Here is a 6,042-nt window from a genome sequence, read left to right as displayed (position 1 = left end):
GTCAACCTTTTAAAATTTTAGTGTCCACATACGAGAAGTTCCATTGTGTATATATACACCATGTTTTAGTCATCTGTGCATCTGTTGATGGGCCCATAGGCTGATTTCAGATCTTAGCTGTTGTGTATACAGCCACTGTCAAAATGAGCGTGTGGATATCTTTTCTGTATGCTGACTTCTTTTTCTTTGGGTAGACAGCCAGGACTGGGGTGGTTGGATCGGATTATGTCTCGATCGTTTGTTGTTTGTGGTGCGCAACACCCAAAACCCACAACTCTTGAAAGAGAAGAGGTTTATTTTGACTCACATTATCAGTCCAGAGTCCACTGGCTCCAAAACAGGAAGTACATGGTGGAAGGGTCTGGCAGAGCAAAGCTGCTCACATCACTGCAACCAGGAAGCAGAGAGAGAAGGAGAAGCTGGAGAGGGAGAGATGTGCTCTGGGTCACACCCCCATATCTCACATTTTCCAACCTGGCCAGGCCCAGCAGCACATTCAACTCTGAATTCCTAGTTAACCCACTGATAAGTACAGCTCCCCAAGATCCGAACATCTTCCTACAGTCCCACCTCCAATCACTTGAGGCGTCGGGGTACAGTCTAGAGCCAAACCACGCCAGATTAAAGGACAGTCCTTTATATGGATCTTTGGCAAAAGACATTTCAGGATCATTTTTTCTTCTGATATGTATGAAACTAACTTCAAAAGAACCACAACTACTTACTTTTAATGTAGTTAAGTAGAAGCCACATCCAAAGGAGAGAATATGACATGATAAAAACCATAGATTTGAATGTGGGTGAATTTTGTCTTCTTCCCCCCTTGCAGCAGAGTCAGAGCTGGAGGTCTTACTTTCCCCTTATAAAAACTATGGCCAATGAGATATTTATACAACTGCCTCAAAATTAAAGAACACAATGTACGTAAAAAGGATCATAAAATATTTGGCTTCAAATTTTATGATTCCTATGTCCATACTTGTCAATCCAAACAAGGAGTGCAAGAAAAAAATTTTTGGTTTCCACCAAAATAAGGATAATTTAGCTCAGCAAGTTGAGATCTTACTTTTATCTGCAAACATAATATTGTGCTGAAGTCTGGAGAGGTATTTCTAACCTGATTTGGCCAAATGTGCTTCTATAAGATAAGAAAATAAGAAACTATCTTATCTATGAAGGAGTTTAAATCCAATCAATAATTGGTGCCCACAAAAAACACAGTAGCAGATGTAATTGTGATTATAAAAAAAGTGAACATGAGCTTTAATGTTGAACATAAATGCAAGCAAGGTTATCAGGATCTCAACATTTATTACCTATACTGATCATTTTTCTACGGTTAATTTTATGTCAAATTGGCTAGGCCACTACTGTGATCTTAATCCTGAATAACTCCGGAGTCCATGTGTTAAAGACTTGCTTCCCACATTTGTGCTATTGGGAGGAGGCGTGAGATAGTGGAATGTGTTACCGAAGTTGACTGTGAGACTCTGGCCTCTTTTTTTCCCTTTGTTTTCTGGATATGATGTGAGTGCTTTTTTCTGCCTCATGCTTCTGTTGCGATGTGCTGCCTCCCCTCAGGACGGAAACAACACAGCCAGATGACCCTGGACTGGAAGCTCCCAAACTGTAAGCCAAAATAAAAGTTTTCTCTTTATAAGATGAGTACTGGCTGAGTGTGGTGTAACCCACCACTCAGGAGGCTAAGGTTGAAGGATCACTGCGAGTCTGTGGCTATCCTGGGCTGCATAGTGAGTTCAGGGTCAGCCTGAACTACAAAGAGAAATCCTGCCTCAAAACAACACCACCACCCAGATATTTGGTTAAACATCATCTGGATGTTGGTAGAGTTATTTTTAATAGATGAGATTAAATTTTAAGACCTTAGACCTCAAGTGAAGCAGATTCCCTTCTCATAGTGTGGATTAGTCATGTCCAATTAATGAAAGACTGAGTTCAAATCCTCAGTACTGAATACAGGAAAAAAAATTAAAAGATAACAAAGTTAGCAAAGTTTTAAGGAAAAGTGAGCCATTATATATTGTCAATGTGAATGCAAGTTGGTAAAGTCATTGTGAAAAGTAGTATGGAAGTTCTTCAAAAAGCTAAAATAGAACTACCATATGACCCAGAAATTTTCTTTTTGGTATGTATTAAAAGGAAATAAAGTCATGTAAATATTGTCTTTAATCCTATGTGCACTGCAGTGCTATTCCGAATAGCCAAGATTTGCAAATAACTTGTGTCCATCCCCTCATAAATGATGTTATGTTTTAGATCTAAAAAGTCTCCCCAAACCATGTGTTTAGACATAGGAATTTTAGAAGATGACTAGATCATGAGAGCTCTAATTTAGTCAGAGGATGAAGTTGATGGCATTATTGGGAGATAATGGAAACTTTGGTGTTTAGGTTTTGTTGAAGGTTGTGGGCGTAACCTGCTTGTGTCTTGTGTCCCTCTCTGTTTCCTAGAATCCATGAGCTGAGTATCTGTGCTATACCATATCCTTCCACCATGATGTTCTGCCTTACCTTAGGCCCACAGCAATGAAGTCAGCCAACCATTTACTGAAACCTCCAAAACTGTGAGCCTAAATAAATCTTTGTTCCTTTAAGTTGTTCATGTCAGGGACTTTATTACTTATATTTTAATATATAGTAATGAAATATTTTTAGAAACAAATATATATTGTGTGTCAATGCATTTATGTAAATTTACATACATAGGATATTTTAACTTTGTGATATAATGAGATTTTTCTGTGATACGCTGCACTATTCTATTTTACTGTTAATGTGCTTAAGAATTTAATTTAAACAAGATGAAGTAATTTAAAAGATATATAGAATTCCATGTGGACAAAATTGGCTACCAAACTTCTCAGAAATAAAGTGACATTTTTATGTTTATTGATGAATTCCTGATATGTGTTCCAGTCTAGGAGGAGTGAATGTTTTAGATAAACATTATTTATACTTTCTATTTCAAGAAAGGTTACATTGCTGCTTGATGTCATAACCACTAATTTAAATATTTATTTTGCTTGTTTATCATTTCTGATTCTCCTTATTTTCTGGGCACAGATTTCCATAATCATAGCCTAAAGTGCTGATATGACTTCTCATTGTAGGCTGAGGCAAAACAGTAAATGCACTATCCCTCATGGTTATTCAACCACAGCTGACAATGCCTTTCTCCAAGAATGATGGTTTATCCCAGAAGAGATATATCCCACTTGTCTTTATGTTTCCCATCTGCAATAACTAGGATTCAAAATAGCAGATGGCAATACTTTATAAGAGTGGTATATGACAAAGACCTTGCTCCTCAGAAATTTCATTTCAGCACAATCATATTTCTTTTAATAGCAGCCAAAGCAAAGCCAGAGTGAATGGCTCCCACTAAGAGGTAGCTGTGGAATAAGATAAGAAACTTAAAGTTTAAAAACATTTTTTTCTCTCATTTAACTGGAAATAACTAGATAACATCTATTAAGGGGTACACTGTGGGTAAAGCCATAGAATTGTAAGAAATGTGGACACAGAGACAGGAAAAGAATGACATTCCCAAGTGACCAGTACTCCTACAAAGTCTATCCTGCGCGTAACATCATGAGATTACCTGTGGCAGCGACACTGAATTCATCTCAAGGATCTAGAAAGGGGGAACTGAGGAGGCCGTAGGGCTTCAAGGAGCAAAGTAGACGTGGAGGAGAAGGCCATTCCAAGAATATAAAAGCCGGAGGTCCTGGTACAACTTCATGAAAATAGAAATCATGAGAAGTCAGAGCTGGCAGGAGCTATTAGGCATCCGTGGAAAGTATCAAGATGAGAAATGATGTCCACCTGAACCAGCGAGTGTTAGTGGGTCCTACTTGTCTGCCAAGCGGGAGCAGTGATATTTCATGTGTACTTCTTAAAATGATACTAAGATAACTGCCCCAAAGCTAGGCAGTTTCATCCATAAAGATCTCATCATCTATTCAGGCTGGCATAGTAGGAGCCACCCGTGAACACAGGAAGTCGTTGCTGAAGAGTAGATACTAGCTGGGGGTGGTGAGAGGGCCAGGTTTTATCAGTATGTATCAACTTAAGCTTCAAAGCACTTTTGGGGTGGGCATGGTACTGATGGCAGCAGAATTGGGGGAACTCTAATTTCACCATACCCCATCACTCCCCAAGGTCATTGCAAAGGTGAGGTTGTTAGTGACACTTTCTCTGATCTTGGCTCCCTGGCATTACAGAACAAGAAGTGTGTGGGGACAGACTGTGTGTGTGTGTGTGTGTGTGTGTGTGTGTGTGTGTGTGTTGTCTGAATCTAGAGAAAACTATAACCCTAAAAAACCATAACTTTGAGTGCCCATAACCATGGTAACTGCCTTGTCACTAAGGAAGACTGGAAAATGGGAATCATCTCAGGAACTCAGCCTACTCTCTGAAGCCAGAAATCAGGAAGTACATCAAGATCCTGGTCTCCATACAAACTCCAACAGTTGCAGAACCTATTGTAGAAAACAGGACACTTAGCCATCCCTGGTACTAAAAAAAGAAAAAGAAAGAAAGAAAAAAGAACTGGACACCTGGCCACAGTGACAAGGTTTGTCAGCTGTTCCTTCTACAGAAATAATACCTCACTCTAAGTATACCAGGATTCTCAAACTTATCTTTCTTTGGTCAGGGATATTAAGCAGGAAGAAAATCTTTTCCAGTATAAATTAATTTTATTGTTAAAAGGAGTAGGCCTTTTCTATACCCATTCCCCAGGCTAGGGAACAAAGGCTTTCTTTATAGGGTCAAGTCAGGACAGAGGTGAGGTAAAAAGGCATAAATCCTCACCCTTATAAAAATCTAGTTGATTTCTAGGAGCTCTGTGATGTGAGGAGCCAAAGGTTAGTGTTTATAGATTGAAACTCTCATTGAAAAGGAAGACTCACATTGAGTTACTATGGTGAAATGGCTGTTTCATGGCAGAATAAGACACATAGAGTGTGGGAGAAGTTCACGCCTGGCTGGGCCAGGTGTGCCATACTCCTGTCTCCTGAGCTAACTCAGAGACCTTGCTAAGGCTGGGCTAATTTGCCTAAGTGCCTAGATGCTGGGTCCAACAGGCTAAACCTCCACCCCTAGTCCATGACTCCTTCACCTCTCCCAAGAAAAATCACTCCGCCATGTCTGGCCAATAAGATATCGCCAAACGTTAAATGCTCCTCCCATGTTCCGCCTCCATGGTTCCCTATATAAGCTTATGCATTTCCTGAAAAAAGCGAAAGTGTTCTAGAAACCTCCCTGGAGTCTTCGTGGTGATTCCGTGCCTTGCCCTACCAGTCCGGGTTCCTGAACCTTGTTCTGAGAGCAGGCTTGCAGAGGAGAACAACAATAGAGATTCTGTCTCTCTTACTTAGAAGTTGAGATTGGCCTGGAACGTGTATGTATTTATTTAGCAAATATTTATTAAATGTGCTCTGCAAACCAGGCACTGTTCCAACTGCTATAGCAAATAATCCTACGTATAGTGAATAATGAATACATGTAGTGAATAATACATGAAGTGCATGACAGAGGTGAATAAAACAAAGTTTCTTTTCTTGTGAAGTTTCCATGCTGCATAATGAAAGATGTTGAAAGAACATTTGGGAGGCATTTCCAAGGGTCCATGTGAAAAACGACAATAATTTGAATGAAGTGCGTAGGAAAAGAAATAGTCTTTTGAAAAGATACTCTTTAGAAAGCATGGCTAGAATATTTCTGTAGATTGTAGTTTAGAAGGTCAAGAGTGGGAAGGAGAATTTGCCCCTGCATGTGAGATGATAGGAGACATAAAGAGAAAAATGGGAAAGAGTAATATCCCGACAACAGCAAAGTTCTGTTGCTGTTGTGGTACCTGGCACCATTCACACACATATATATAAATTGAATTTTGGGAAACTTTAACGGTGCTGCCAACTTTGGAAAAAGTCATCCCAATTTACTGTGTTGACTTGGCATTGTACAGAAATGGACAGCCATATTGGTCTAGAAATGTTAATTTATTTATATTTTCCCC

At 39.4% G+C, this 6,042-nt stretch overlaps 1 long non-coding RNA gene across 1 annotated transcript in view; it reads left to right on the top strand.

Annotated features, from left to right (window-relative positions):
- Positions 1-1,253: 1,253 nt before the first annotated feature.
- The window catches only part of LOC117285201, a 15,562-nt gene continuing 10,773 nt past the window's right edge, over positions 1,254-6,042 (top strand). The window contains exons 1-2 of the long non-coding RNA XR_004516168.1: positions 1,254-1,629; positions 2,472-2,584. This is a non-coding gene — a long non-coding RNA (uncharacterized LOC117285201). The remainder of the gene's footprint in view (positions 1,630-2,471; positions 2,585-6,042) is intronic.

Source organism: Fukomys damarensis, unplaced genomic scaffold (genome assembly GCF_012274545.1).
Source record: "Fukomys damarensis isolate Sample0158 unplaced genomic scaffold, DMR_v1.0_HiC HiC_scaffold_7, whole genome shotgun sequence".
In the NCBI taxonomy this organism is placed as follows: domain Eukaryota; kingdom Metazoa; phylum Chordata; class Mammalia; order Rodentia; family Bathyergidae; genus Fukomys; species Fukomys damarensis.
Note: the sequence above shows the minus strand (reverse complement) of the source record. Positions and strands in the feature narration are given on the sequence as shown.